Source organism: Ictidomys tridecemlineatus, chromosome 4 (genome assembly GCF_052094955.1).
Source record: "Ictidomys tridecemlineatus isolate mIctTri1 chromosome 4, mIctTri1.hap1, whole genome shotgun sequence".
NCBI classification, from domain to species: Eukaryota; Metazoa; Chordata; class Mammalia; order Rodentia; family Sciuridae; genus Ictidomys; species Ictidomys tridecemlineatus.
In genome coordinates, this window is record NC_135480.1 from 198,702,348 (window position 1) to 198,716,447 (window position 14,100).

Below are 14,100 nucleotides of genomic sequence, written 5' to 3' on the forward strand. Positions count from 1 at the left end.
TTAGATTTTGAATCCTCAAAGAAGCTTCATGAAAATAGAAAAAAAATAAAAAGATGAAACAAAAACAATTCAAAGATATAAACCATCCCCATACAACCAAAATAAGAAAGTCCCAACAGCTTTATGGCCCATGTGAGTCAGCAAAAAAGCAGAGACAACCAACAGTCTTTACCTAAGTTATAACAGCAGGGTAACAAATTAATCTGCAATCTACAATTGAAATTTGTGGTGGGCCATTCTGAGAAAAGAAGCAAAGACTGAAAGGGTTTCGTCCATTCAACTGTCAATGCAACGGGTCCTTGGTACAATCTGAGTAAGTTAGAGCAGTCTAGGTCTCATCGGTTCTCAAAGCTAATCAGAGACTGGCACAGCAAGGAAGCCGGGGCCATTGCATCCACATGCTGGGCCATGCTGCTGCAGCCGCTGCAGAGCTGGGAGCTCCAGTGCCATGCAGCATGGGGCTTGAGGACACCAGGAGTCCCACCTCAGGCTCCTGGCCACAGGGTGGGGGAGCAGCAACACATCTGGCCTCCAGATAGAGAAAACCAAAAAGAAAAATATCAGTGATCCGTGTGGAGAGCAAAATTGCAAGTGGGAAGATAACATGGCTGGAGTTCTTCTCCAACACGACAGACATCAAGGTATTATGGAGCCTGTACCCAAATGGAGAAATGTCCATGGCCACAATCCCCTGGGTCTGATGTCCCATGATGCCCATCAATAGGGTCTCCCACTGCAGACATATGTGCAGCTCACCATGTTGGACCGGCCCACTCATCCTCAGATGTCCTGTATGACTGATGGAAAAGTCATTTTACAGCACAAGACACATTTTTGTAGAAAACCTGTACAGAAGAGGGAAGGTACCTGAAGTGGACAATGTGATTCTCTCTGAATGGTTTGACTGGATCCTGAGGAGCACTGATGTGTCCATTGACCTGATAATGTATCTCTGTACCACTTCTGAGACCTGTTAGGAGAGATGAAAGACTGAGGTGCAGGCCAGAGGAGGACTGACATTCCACTACAGTACCTGGGTGCTCTTCACCAGCTCCATGAGGAGTGGCTCGTCACAGGAAGCCTTTTCCCTGTGGCAGCCCCTGTTGTGGTGACTGAGGCTGACTACAACATGGAGGAAAATTCTGGAACTCTTTGAACAAAACTGACCCCGATATTAACTCCAGAGAATTGGAAGCATGGCCCACAGGTGGAGACATCTGTAGGATCATGTCAGGAAAAACCCTTATAGTGGCCAAGTTAGCTGTTAGCAGCAATTTGGAAAAATCCACTCTCCAGCTGGTCTTTTATCTGACCAGATTTATTTTCCTAGTGGTCTTTTCTCCTAGTGTCTTCATCATGGGTAAATGATAAGCGCGACCAATGGTTTGTTTTTTGTAGCCTCACATCCCCTCTCAGGGCAGCATTTGCTGTGTGCTGGGTGTCATGCTGGGCTCTGTACACGCAGACCACCAGAAGTGAAATAGCAGCCTTATATCCCAGCCCAGGAATTTGAAGCTAAGAGGTTAAGGGGCTCCCCAGGATCACGCAGCCAATGTGCAGTAGAGCTGGCACCATTCAGACTATTAACCCAGCCTGCCTTGTCCTAAGCCCTGTCTCCTAAGTCTGCCTTTCCTTGCCACAGACCTTTGCGTCTTTATGAGGAGAACTGGTAGTGAGTACAGCTGACCTCATCTTGTTTCTGAACAGTTCTCAAGGATGATCAGCAATTCTAGACTTTGCATAGAATTGCACTTTTTTGGTTTGGTCCCAATGTTTGGAACACAGGTTTCCCAACATGAGGCTGTGGTCCCTCAATCCCCTTGTCATCTGGACTTCCATGACCACAGAGGAACCATGTGTCATCTCCTGATGAGTGCCCAGTCTCCTCTCTGAACTGCTGCCAGTTCCACTTAGGGAAATAGCATTTGAGGCCTGGCCACTTTGCCCTGTTCTAAGCTGCGGCCAGGGACAGCCAGCCCTGGCTTCAAGGCTCAGCCACTCCCTTTTGTCCTTGTTGCCCTGGGAATTACTGAGCCTTTGTGGCCCAGGAAGAGAGACAAAAGTGGCCTTGGGTCTTTTTAAAATGTTTTTCCACCCAAGGGGGCACTTTGGGCCATAGAGCATGAAACCACCTTCACTGATTCAGAAAATAACTTGGTCCAGCCATGATGACGCACAGAAGGCACACCTGCCCTGAACCAAGTAGGAAGCAAAAGAAAGGACAAACATTCCCTTTGGGGGCAGTCTGGACAGGAAAGTCAGACACACTGTGGATTCCTCTGCCAGCTGGTGAACAAAGGTTCTTGAAACAGTGCTGCTCCTGACTTTTGGGAGGTGGGTGGAGAGCAACAGGAAACTATATGAAGCATGTGTAAGGATTGTTGGAAACTCCAGAGAAATGCATCAGCTGGTTGGCCTGTGCCCCACCCCCCAGGATGCACACCTGTGCATGCACACTCAGCCTCTCAACAGGTACCAGGTGATCTTCAATCAGTGCATCTCCCTTTGTTCAGTCATGTACTCCATAAATTTCGGCCCATTCACCACAAATACCTTTGATTCCTCCTTTTTCCACATTTCAATCTGTATCTTCAGTTCCTCTTCCTGCTTAGGGAGTGTTATCTGGAGCTTGACTCATTACTTTTCTTCTTTTAGATTTCCTTCCCGCTTTGTAAATTGACTTGGATCTGAAGCTTTCTCTCAAACTCTAGGAGAAGCCACCAGCTCTCTTCCCACCCCTGGACACCTTCAAACAGTTCTTTATGAACTTCACAGTAGTTTCTTAACTGCACAATCTCAGCATCATGCAGCTGAAGCAGGGTTTCTGTGTAGTCCTTAGCATAGTAAGGGGCAAAAGCTCATCTCTGCTCCTGGGTATAAAAACACGTCCCTGTAATGAACAGCTCCACTCAAATTGCCTCAATCATTTTCTTCATGTTTTGCATTTTCAGTCCTTCCAATGGATCCACTTTTTTTTAAGACCAATTCACTTCTAATTGCATGCCTTCCTGACCTTGGTCTTAGACCCAGCCACAATTGTGGCCACAGCTTCTCTCTTTTCTTCAGGAAAAGGGCTAGCCCAGAACTCTTGAATTGAGCATGTAGACCCTTACACGCTGCTTCATTTAATGATTTTCACATTTTTATAGTGTTGCAATATTCTCCAAAGACAATCAAAAGGTGTCTTCATCTTCACACACCACATATTTTTCCAAGTTTGTGTCTGGTGTGTGATCTAATTCTTCCATCTACAGTACGATCTGTCTCTTTATGTTGCCAAACTCTTCACATCTCGATGCCTTTGCTTCCCTCAAAGTTGCCACATGTTGTCTGAACTGGTTCAGCTCTTCTAAGCGGGGAACGGAGGTGCTGTCCATGTCACAGTGGGACATACCAAGACATTCACCCAGTTCGTGATCTTGTTCTTGAAATAGGTTCAGTTCGTGTTTTCTCTCCTTTTTTTGGTTTTCACATCAATTGCATCTGAGTGTGCAGACTTTTTCTAGTTGCAAGATAGTTATTTCTCCTTCTTCCTGAAATGGCTGGATACGAAACTGACCTCACAGGGTGTCTGGATATGCTTTTGACAAATCTTTCCTTCGGGTTCTCTTCTTCAGCAATCATCATATCCAAGAGTTCTTTGATAGGCTTCTTGACAACCTCAGTTCTTCACAACCACTGGTCCTCTGAAATGCCAATCAGTTTTCATATTTCCCGAATGTGACGTAGGGCCTTCTGGAGACCCATTGTGGATTCCTCTGCCAGTACCTCACTTCTCATGGCAATGCAGCCCCGGGAATCCAGACCCCCAACCTCCTCCACTAAAATCCGAGCTCAGCACCAGCCGTTCACCCTGGCAGTCTCACTCAGTGGAAGTAGGTTATTATGTGAAAATACTCTTATGCTTGAGTTTATTTAATTCTCCAGACAATGCCGTCTGATTTACTGGTACCACTACACCTATGTTATAGATGAGAACTCTAAAATTCAGAGAGGCTATGAGTTCACCCAAAATCACAGCCACTGATTGGCTGACTAGAGCTCAGGAACCTTCACTCCCAGGATCATTTCCATGGCATCACACGTCCTCCCCTACATTCAAGGGACAGGCCCGGGCCCAAGTCTTTGCTACTTATCGACCTTGAACTCTTTCAAAATCACAAGGACAGCAAGTCATTAATTATCTGAGGTTTGAAAAAAATTGTGAATACTGAGATTCCACAGTCCCCACTCTTCTCCCAAGTCTCCCTTCTTAATGAGCTCCCTCGGGTGGTGGATGGAAAGACTGCTTGCCTCTCTGGGGTGAGGTTACCTGAAGAGCAATCCCCTCCTTCCAAGTCCCCACGCTTCCTCACCATTTGATGAAACCTGAAGGGGCCAATGATGATAGTTGGGGAGTGGGGAAAGCTGCATGTTCCTCATGCTTGGGACATGTTTGCAGGATTCCTACCCTAAAGGAAGAGAGGGAGTGACTGACGTGACCATGGCTCACACGACTCCCAGGGTACAGTGAATCCTGTCACCTCCCACACCAAACCTGGGCCCTTTCCTCCCTTGCCTGCTTTGAGAGATCTGCCCTCCCCCTGCCCCCTCCCCTTCCTTCAGTCAATGTTAGTGAGGAGAGGATGCCTGGACCCTCAAACAGCCATTCTGGAGGTCACCGATCCTTTTCTGAGTAAGTACTCTTATCTTTAATCTCTACATCACTATACCCAAGTCCTCGATCCCAGCACGTTAGAAATCAAGGAATTCTTTTGTATGGCATATTCTTTTTGCAAGTATGGATGGAATCTGAGGCTTCGTGTGCCTGAGAATATAAACCAGGTCATCTGCCTATGCTTCCTAAGCTTGAGGCACGCTGCCTTAGCTTTTAAAACCAGAGGCTTCACATTCCCTGGTTTCTCCTGCATTTACATAATATTAGCAGGTTAGTCCCAAAGAAAAGGGGTTCTGTACTTGGAAGGGATAATTGTAGCTTCTGTTGATCCAGCCTGGCTTCTGATTGTCCCCAAAGCCAAGAATGTTAAGGAAATCTTCAGATTCTATGTTCTCACCTCAACCTCTGAAGATCTTCACAGCAGCACGGACCATAAGCTCACGCATGCGAGCAGTAAAGGAAGAGAAACCTGGTGTGGCCTGCGTGCTCATACCACTCCCATTGACAACTTAGTTTATGGTATTGGGTAAATCACCCCCTCTCTGAGCCTCAGTTTTTCACAGATAAGTATATTATTCCAATCACATTTTCATGCAACTTCTTATGCAGTTATTCAATATATCAATACAAAAATAGAATTTACCCAATTAGAGGCCTAGATCCCCTCTATTAGCATTGCCCTCAGCCTCCCAACCATTTTTAGATGGTGGTAAATCTCCCAAAGAACACAATTTGGAAAGCTATGAAATAGATAAGTTTGTATATGTTTATTTCCATCCCAATAACATAGAATTTCATAAATGACATTGTCCCCCATGACTTTACACTATAAAAAGAAATACTTAATCACCACCCAGGGAGCTTCACCTGTGCCTGATGGTAGCTAACAAAATACTAAGGTAAGGATTAAAAGCAGCTAGGGAAATTTTACCTAGGAAAGAGGCCTGGGGACAGTCACTGTGTTCAAACATCAGAACAACTGTCATGTATCTGTTTTTCTGTGTCCTTGGTGCTCAGGTTGTCTCCTAGAAGTCAGTGAAAATGTATTGAGTGAATTAACCTGAGAAAGCAAAGTTCACTAACATCATTAGCAGTGACATTAGCTGACGGAGAAGGCTGGTACTTCCAGGCTTAGTAGAATCCTTGGCTCATGAATCTCCACCCAGGATATATAAATTTATCCAGTTGTGATTAAAAGGGTTCAAGAGTATGATTTAGGAGGTGGACTCTCTTTACTGGCAATATTTCAGCTATATGACCTGGCATCTCTGTTCTTGATGGGTTCATGCTTTGAGGAACAGAATAAAAAAAAAAAAGAAATCCCTTGAGTTCTACTAAAGACTTCAAATACAAAGAGTTGAATGAACCACATGGCACATTACCAGCACCTGGCCACTTTAATGTTAGCTTCCTCGATCCCCCACGACCTTGTATGCTCATTCCCCACTCCCAGGATCTTCCTATTCTCATGTGCTTAAGGTCTCACTTTGCGTATGGATAACACTTGTTAGATTTTTTGCATTTTTAATTTACATAAAGTACATTGTCGTAGATTTCCGTATATTCTTTTCACTCAAATTATGTTTTTAAAATCTACTGATGTTGCTTCTAAACAGCCCCTTGGTACACCTCTGTCGTGTTTACCAGCCATTGATGGGTACCCGAATTGCCTCAGACCTCCCACTGCTGCAAATGACAGTGCAAAAATATCCTCATCCTTGAGCTTTTATATGCCTGCTTGGGAATCACTCAGAAATACACATCTAGAGGCAGGATTGTAGGGTCCCAAATACTGACAAGCGCTTTGTTCCTGAGGGTATCACACCAGTCTACATTCCTGCCTGCAGTGCCTAGAGGTCTCAACGTCCTCACATCCCTGCCAATGTTTTCCTTGTTCTTCTTTCTAATGTTTGCCAAGATGACAAATAGAAAGTGAAACATCGCTTACTTTCTCATTTCTTGGATAAGAGTCAATTTGACCATCTCTTCATACACTTGTTAGCCCTCTGGCTTTCTTGAACACTTCTTCATTGGAGTTCTTACACTTTTCTTACTGAAGTAAAAGTGGTCAATGCATATTCTAGTTATTAGTACCTTCTCTGTTAAATATTGCAAATATTATTTCCTAGTTTTTCATATCTGTTTTATTCATAATTATGATGTAACTGATTTAATATTTGCCTTTTAGCTTTTTTAATGTTGGGAATCTTGTTTTAAGTTTTTCCCCTTTTAACTCATAGCCTCCTATAAATTTTTTTTTCTATTTTCTTGATAGATTTATATGTCACATGTAAAACCATAATCCATCTGGAATCCACCTTTATACATGATGTATAGCAATTAGATAGCAATTCTCTTGGGTTATGCTCCATATAATTAACCAGTCTTTCTAACACTTCCAAATATTCCATCTTTTCCTACTTGGCTTTTAAATGCCACCATTTTCCTGTTCTTATATAAATGTTGGACTTGCTCTAAATCTTTAGGTTATCTACTATTTTCCACCTACTCTCTGGTCTTGCACCAAAACCACACGATTTCCTATTATTATTACTTTTATTATTCTTAATCTCTGAAAAGACAAGGACTCTCTTTTTACTCTTCATTTTCAAGTTTAATTGACTACTTCCAAATCTTTTTTTTCCTAGTGATGACAGAACTCTTATTTGTAAAACAAAAGGTGTTTACAAACAATAAAATAAATCTGTTATTGTGTACCATATGATAAATGAGAGAATAAACAATTGCAACAGAAGCATTCCAACAATCTTCTCTCTGAGTCTGACACCAGGACTGTTCTCCAGAAATATTCTATCATCAAACCTATCATTTACCCAATTTTCCACTGACCTTCATGACAGGTGTTCTTTTTTTTTTCAACAAAATCAATAATTAATTTAAATATAAATGAACTAGATATTGTACTTAAAAGGTATAAATGTTCAACATGTATAAAAAGCAAACAATAACCATATGCTCTATACATATCACACTTTAAATATCAGTACACCAATAGGTTAAAAGCAAAAGATGGGGAAAGTAAGCATGAGAAATCTGAAGTAGAGCTTTAACATAGAATACATTTCAAGAAAAAAGATTTTCAGAGATAAATGGGAACAATTCATAACCATATTAGGGTAACTTCTTCAAGAAAGCATAACAATCCTAAATGTTTATGTAACCTAATAATAAAATTTCAAAATACATGAAGTTAAAATTTAAAATAGACAATCCCCAATCATATTTTGAGATTTTAAGCCCCCTCACTTTGCTGGAAGGAGTAATGATATAGAAGGCTTAACAACATTATCAGCCACCTTGGCCTACTTGTTATTTATAGATAACTATACACAAAAATGACAAGTAGAAAATTTAAGAAGTTTGGGACTGGGGCTCAACAGTAGCGTACTTGCCTGGCATGTGTGAAGCACTGGGTTCAATTCTCAGCACTGCATATAAATAAATAAAGATCTATCAACAGCTAAAATATATTTTTAAAGTGCTTTGAACTAAGTGATAATAAAAGCTTAAAATATCAGAATAAAATCTGGGATGAAACAGTACTCAGATGAACACTTATAACTTAAAAGTACTTGAGTTAGAAGCTAGTTTAACAATCAAATTATTTTCAAATTAGTAGCTGGAAGGAAAAAAATAAGAAGGAGCAGAAATATATGAAATACAAAAGAAATAATACAGCTAAAAGTTGAGAAAAATCTAACAAGTCTAATCAAGAAAAAGCAAGAACACAAAAATTAATATCAGTGGAAACAGAGCTATCAAAACAACTCTACAGATGCTAAAAATATATTCAGTTAATATTGCAATTGTATGCCAACGTATGTGATAGCTTACTTAACATGCTATTTTAGAGAAGGATCTGTGTGTTGCTGAGAAGAAAGTGTATTCAGTCATTGATGAAAGAAATATTCTATACATGTTTGTTAAGTCTAAATTATCAATTGTATTTTTTAGTTCTGTAGCTTCTTAGTTTTTGTTTGGAGGATCTATCTAGCAGTGAGAGAGGTGTGTTAAAGTCCCCGGTATTATTGTGTTGTGATCTATTTGATTTTTGAAATTGAGAAATGTGGTGCTGTGGTTGTGGCTCAGGAGTAGAGCACTTGTTTCACACGTGTGAGGCACTGAGTTCAATCCTCAGCACCACATAAAAGTAAATAAACAAAATAAAGGTATTGTGTCCATTTACAACTAAAAAGAAAACATTAAAAAAAGAAATTGAGAAGTGTTTGTTTTATGTATATGGATGCTCCATTGTTTGGGACATAAATATTTACGATTGTTATGTCTTATTGATGTATAATTCCCTTAAGCAGTATAAAATGACCTTCTTGGTCCCTTCTGATTAACTTTGGCCAGAATTCCACTTTATCTGATATGAGAATAAAAACCCCTTCTTAGTTACTTGATCCATATGAGTGATATTCTTTTTCTACCCTTTTATCTTCAGTCTGTGGATGTCTTTGTCTATGAGGTGAGTCTCTTTGGAGACAGCATATTGTTGGGTCTTCTTTTTTATTCCAATCTGCCAGTTTATGTATTTTGATTGATGTGATTAGGCCATTTACATTCACTGATATTATTGAGAAATGATTTTTATTCCCTATAATTTTGATTTATTTCTGGTTTTTAATTTGAATTAATTTCTCTTTGATTGGCAAAGAGAAATTTTTGTACTGTATTTCCTCCCCTTGCTGGTTTTCACTTTTATTTTTCATTTCTTCTTCATGAAATATTCTATTGAGGATGTTTTGTAGTGCAGGCTTTCTGGTTGTGTATTCTTTTAACTTGGTTTACTGTAGAAGGTTTTTATTTCATTGGCAATTCTGAAGCTTAATTTTGCTGGGTATAATATTCTTGACTGGCATCCATTTTCTTTCAGAGCTTGGTAAGCATTATTCAAAAACCTCCTAGCTTTGAGGGTCTGAGATAAGAAATATCCTGAGATTATATTGGTTTTCTTCTAACTGTGACCTGTCGTTTTTCTCTGGCAGTTTTAAAATTCTATCCTTATTCTTTATGATAGGCATTTTCATAATAATGTGCCTTGGTGTGGGTCTGTTGTAATTTTGTCTATTTGGTTCCTGTAAGCCCCCTTTATTTTATTTTCCATTTCATTCTTTAGGGTTGGGGAAATTTCTGATATTATTTCATTAAAAAGTTTCTGCATTCCTTTGGTTTGTATCTCCAGGCTTTCATCTATCCTGATAAATCATAAATTTGCTCTTTTCAGGTTATTTCTTGAAAGTTCTGTTCATGGTTTCTTACCATATTCTCTGTGAGGCTGACTTTATTTTCAAGAGTATATATTTTGTCTTTATCTGAGGTTCTGTCTTACAAGTGGTCTAGTCTGTTGGAGATACTTTCCATTGAATTTTTAATTTTGTTTATTGTTTCCTTCATTTCAAGGATTTCTGTTAATTCCTTTTATATAATCTCTGCCTCTTTATTGAAGTTATCTTTCATTTTCTTTATTTTCTTTCTGATTTTACTCCTTACATCATCCTTTACCTCACAGATCAGTTTGGGTACATTCTAAATTCCTTCTCTGACATTTCCACTGTGGTGTCTTTGATTCTGTTATTGAAGTATCCTGATTTATTTGCGGTGATTTGTTCCCTTTCATGTTTGTGTGTTTACCCACCTAACAGTATATATCTGAGGTAGTAGAGTTTCTACCCTGTGGACTTGTAGTGTCCCTACAGGTTTCCAGTACCTTACCATTTAGGAGGAGACAAATAATAACAATAATAATTGTAAACAATATATAGGATTAAACCAAATGGTTCCTGCTATGACATCTACAATGCTACTTGTCACAATGAATGATATGATCAATTGCTGCCCACAGTAAAAACAGTAAATTTTCAAAAGGGTTTGTAATTTTGAATGGTAGACTGTGAGAGAACAGAAGTGGTGTAGAATGTGATGATTATGAGGAAGGAGGAGAGAAGATAGAAGTAAAAAATTAAAGGAAGAGTGAAAGACAGAACAATAGAGATTGGCTGTTAGCAGAAAAAAAAGAGAAGGAGAATCAAAGGAAACAGATAAGTGAGAGAGAATATTTATATGGGGAGTAAAAATTAAAAAAATAAAAATAAGGGCTTGGGTTCAGTGGTACGGCACTCACCTAGCACATGTGAGGCCCTGGGTTAGATCCTCAGTACCACATAAAAAAATAAGTAAAATGAAGGTGTAAAAATAAATAAAGATAAAATAATACAAAACAAGTTGAAATATACTAATCAAATACCCTAGTCCTCAAAATACTGATCCATGAAAAATAACTGGCTTTAAAAATGCTAGAGATGAGGGGGAAAAATCACAAATGTGTATAAAAACCCATGAACCATTAAGGTCACAATAAAACAGAGAAAAAGAAAAAAAAGATCTCAATGAAAAGTTAAAGAATTGTGTCCCTTGGAGTTCAAAAAATTCTCAGCTTCCCTTCTCAGCAGTCTTGGGTGGGGTTGCTAAAGTGAGAGAGGTAATCCTGTAGGCAGAACTCCTGGAAGTGGGGGTTAGGCTTAGGTGGACTCCAGGTTCTTCACTGAATGCCAGTTGATCTGGAGACTTTAAATCAGCTCACCTCCAGAGCCTAGCAATTGCCAATCCACCTTGGAAGACTTCATCCCAAGGATCATCCCTGGGTTCCACTCATGTGGTGGAGGAACCAGTTCTTAGTCCACTACATCACTTGCAGACCCCACATTTCCCAGTCTCGGGTTCAGTATCCAAACTCAATCATTCAGGCCCCTGCCATTTCAAATTCCCCTCCAGGTGCATTTCTCCCAGTCCTGCAAGCAGCCAGGTTGGAGGGGGAAGGGGAGAGCCAGGTAGGTTTCCATGACCAGTAGTCACCCATGTAAACCTCTCTCCACATTTGATTTTCTCCTGGTCATTTAAGCACACTTTATGTCATGCTGTGTGAGTTTGCTAGGTCCATATTTTGGGGCAAACTCGGGTTTTCCAGGAATCACCTTCCCTAGCTGCAGGCCTAAATTCCACAGCTACAAAATGCTTCCTTCCTCCCTCCTCTGCATGCAGCCTGGAGAGATGGCAGCTTATTTCCCACACAAGGATATTGTGCAGCATGCCTTTTAGTGTCTTTGATCTCTAAACTCTCCATACCAGACATAATACAGACCTCCTAAAAATGTGAGTTCCAATGACCCAATCCTAAAAAAACTAAAGGACAAATGTTTTCTCTGATAAGCAGATGCTGACCCATAGTGGGGCAGGGGTTAGAGAAGAATGAAGAAACTTTGGATTGTACAGAGGGGAATAAAGGGAGAGGAGGGGTTGTGGGGATGGGAAGTACAGTAGAATGAGATGGACATTATTACCCTATATACATGTGTGATTACACTACTGGAGTGACTCTGCACAGCCAGAGGAAAGAGAAGTTGTTCTCCACTTGAGTACAATGCGTCAAAATGCATTCTAGTGTCATGTATAACTAATTAGAAAAAATTTAAACTTTTTTAAAGTTTTAAAAAATAAAGTATTCCAAGGTCTGGGGATATAGCTCAGTTGGTAGAGTGCTTGCCTCACATGCACAAGGCCCTGGGTTCAATCCCCAGTACCACAAAAAAAATAAAAATAAATAAAATATTCCAAAGCTCATTTGTTTTAATATTTTAAAAAGTTCATTTCTTTAATTCCCTTGTCCCTCCACTTTGCCCCTGGAGGGACTTCTCTAGCTGGTATGTTGGGAATTTCTTCCTTGTTTTATTGTATCCAACCTCCTGAGTTTCTGATCTGCTTTGAATGTTCAATATTAAATTCCAATAAAGTCCCCCCCTTTTTGTTGTTTACCCACCTTGCTGAGAAGCTACCTGTTGGCTTTCTTGGTTTCATATCATGGATCAGTCAGAAAAGCAACCTTCTCTATTCTGCCATTTTGAAACTTTCCTCCAAATATTTATTATTATATGTATATTTGAGAATAAATTTATTAAAGGCTTCAAAAAATACAAAATATCTTTTAACTGAGATTGAATTAAATTTATAGACTAATATGGGAAACATTCTTTTGTAATGTTACTCATTCTATGAAAGAAGATGGAATTTCTCCCCATTTATTCTAATCATCTTATTTGCCATTTTGTTGGATTTTAAAACATTTTTACATAGTAGTTTTTTTATTCTTGAATAAATTAATTCCTTGAGCTTTAGAGTTTCTGCTGCAACAAAGGATAGCATCTTATTTATTATTATATATTCCAGTGAATTATTTTTAATTTAGAGAAATGACATTGAATTTGATTTCTAGGATGATCATGTGCCCAGCAATCCCACCACACTCATTTATTGGTTCTAATAGTTCATCGATTGATTTTGCTCTTTTTTCCCAGATGAGTCTATCTTCTTTGTTGACAGGGTCCTATCATACTACCATCTGTGGTGATAATGGATGTCCCATTTCTTATCTTTACAAGGAATGCATCTGAGGTTTCCCCATTTAGTATGGTATATTTCATAGGGTTTGGGTAAACACAGCTTCTACCAAATTGAGAAAATTCTAGGAGTTGGGGTTGTAGCTCACTAGTAGAGTGCTTGCTTAGTACATGTGAGGCCCTAGATTCGATCCTCAGCACCACATAAAAATAAATAAAATATAGGTATTGTGTCCAACTACAACTAAAAAATAAATATTTTTTAAAAAGCAGGCATTGAACTTTCAAAAATGGTTGATCTGCTTCAATTAAAATTATCATATAATTTTTTCTTTTATTTCATTAATGTGGAAAAGTATATTAATGATTTTTTTTTCAATTTTTTTCAAATTTAGGATTTTTTTAATGTTGAGTAGTCCTTGCATTAGTGGGATAAATCTGTTTATTCCTGCTATTTTATTTTAATGCTATGTGAACTTTGCATCATATTCACAAACAAAATGGGCATATAATTTTATTTTCTTCATTTTTTTCTGGCTCTGAAATCAGAATTAAACTAATCTTGCAACATGAGTTGAGAAGATCCTCCCTTCTCTCTACCCCCATTTTCTGGTTACTGGCACAACTTGTATACAATATAAGTATTTTTGAAAGTTTAATAGAGTCTACCTTAAAACTATCTGGGCATGAGGTTCATTTTGTTTTATTTTGGTTTTTAGAAGTTTTTGACTACTATTTCTATTTTTTTTTGCATGGATTAGCCTATTTTATTAATTCCTAAATGCTTTATGTTTATATATGTTTATCCATTTTATCCAGATTTTCTGGTTTAGTTCATAAGACTTTTATTATTTTATCTTTGTATATCTGAAATAATTTCTTGATTATTTTTACATGCGTTTCTTTATTTTCTTAATATGTCTTGTGAGGTCTATTTCATTAATTTTTATGGGACACATGTATTAATTTCTTAAGGATGCTATAACAAAGTATCACAAATTTGGTGACTTCAAACAGAAGAAATTT

The 14,100-nt window shown here is 38.8% G+C and overlaps 1 non-coding gene and 2 pseudogenes across 1 annotated transcript; 2 read left to right on the top strand and 1 right to left on the bottom strand.

Moving 5' to 3' along the window:
- Positions 1–408: 408 nt before the first annotated feature.
- LOC101957980 (thymidine kinase 2, mitochondrial-like) lies at positions 409–1,156 on the top strand (annotated as a pseudogene).
- Positions 1,157–2,457: 1,301 nt separating this feature from the next.
- LOC101958267 (protein regulator of cytokinesis 1-like) lies at positions 2,458–3,624 on the bottom strand (annotated as a pseudogene).
- Positions 3,625–12,192: 8,568 nt separating this feature from the next.
- Positions 12,193–12,266, top strand: Trnav-cac (transfer RNA valine (anticodon CAC)). Its single transcript has one exon. It is a non-coding gene; the product is annotated as a tRNA-Val (tRNA).
- The last annotated feature ends 1,834 nt before the right edge of the window (positions 12,267–14,100 follow it).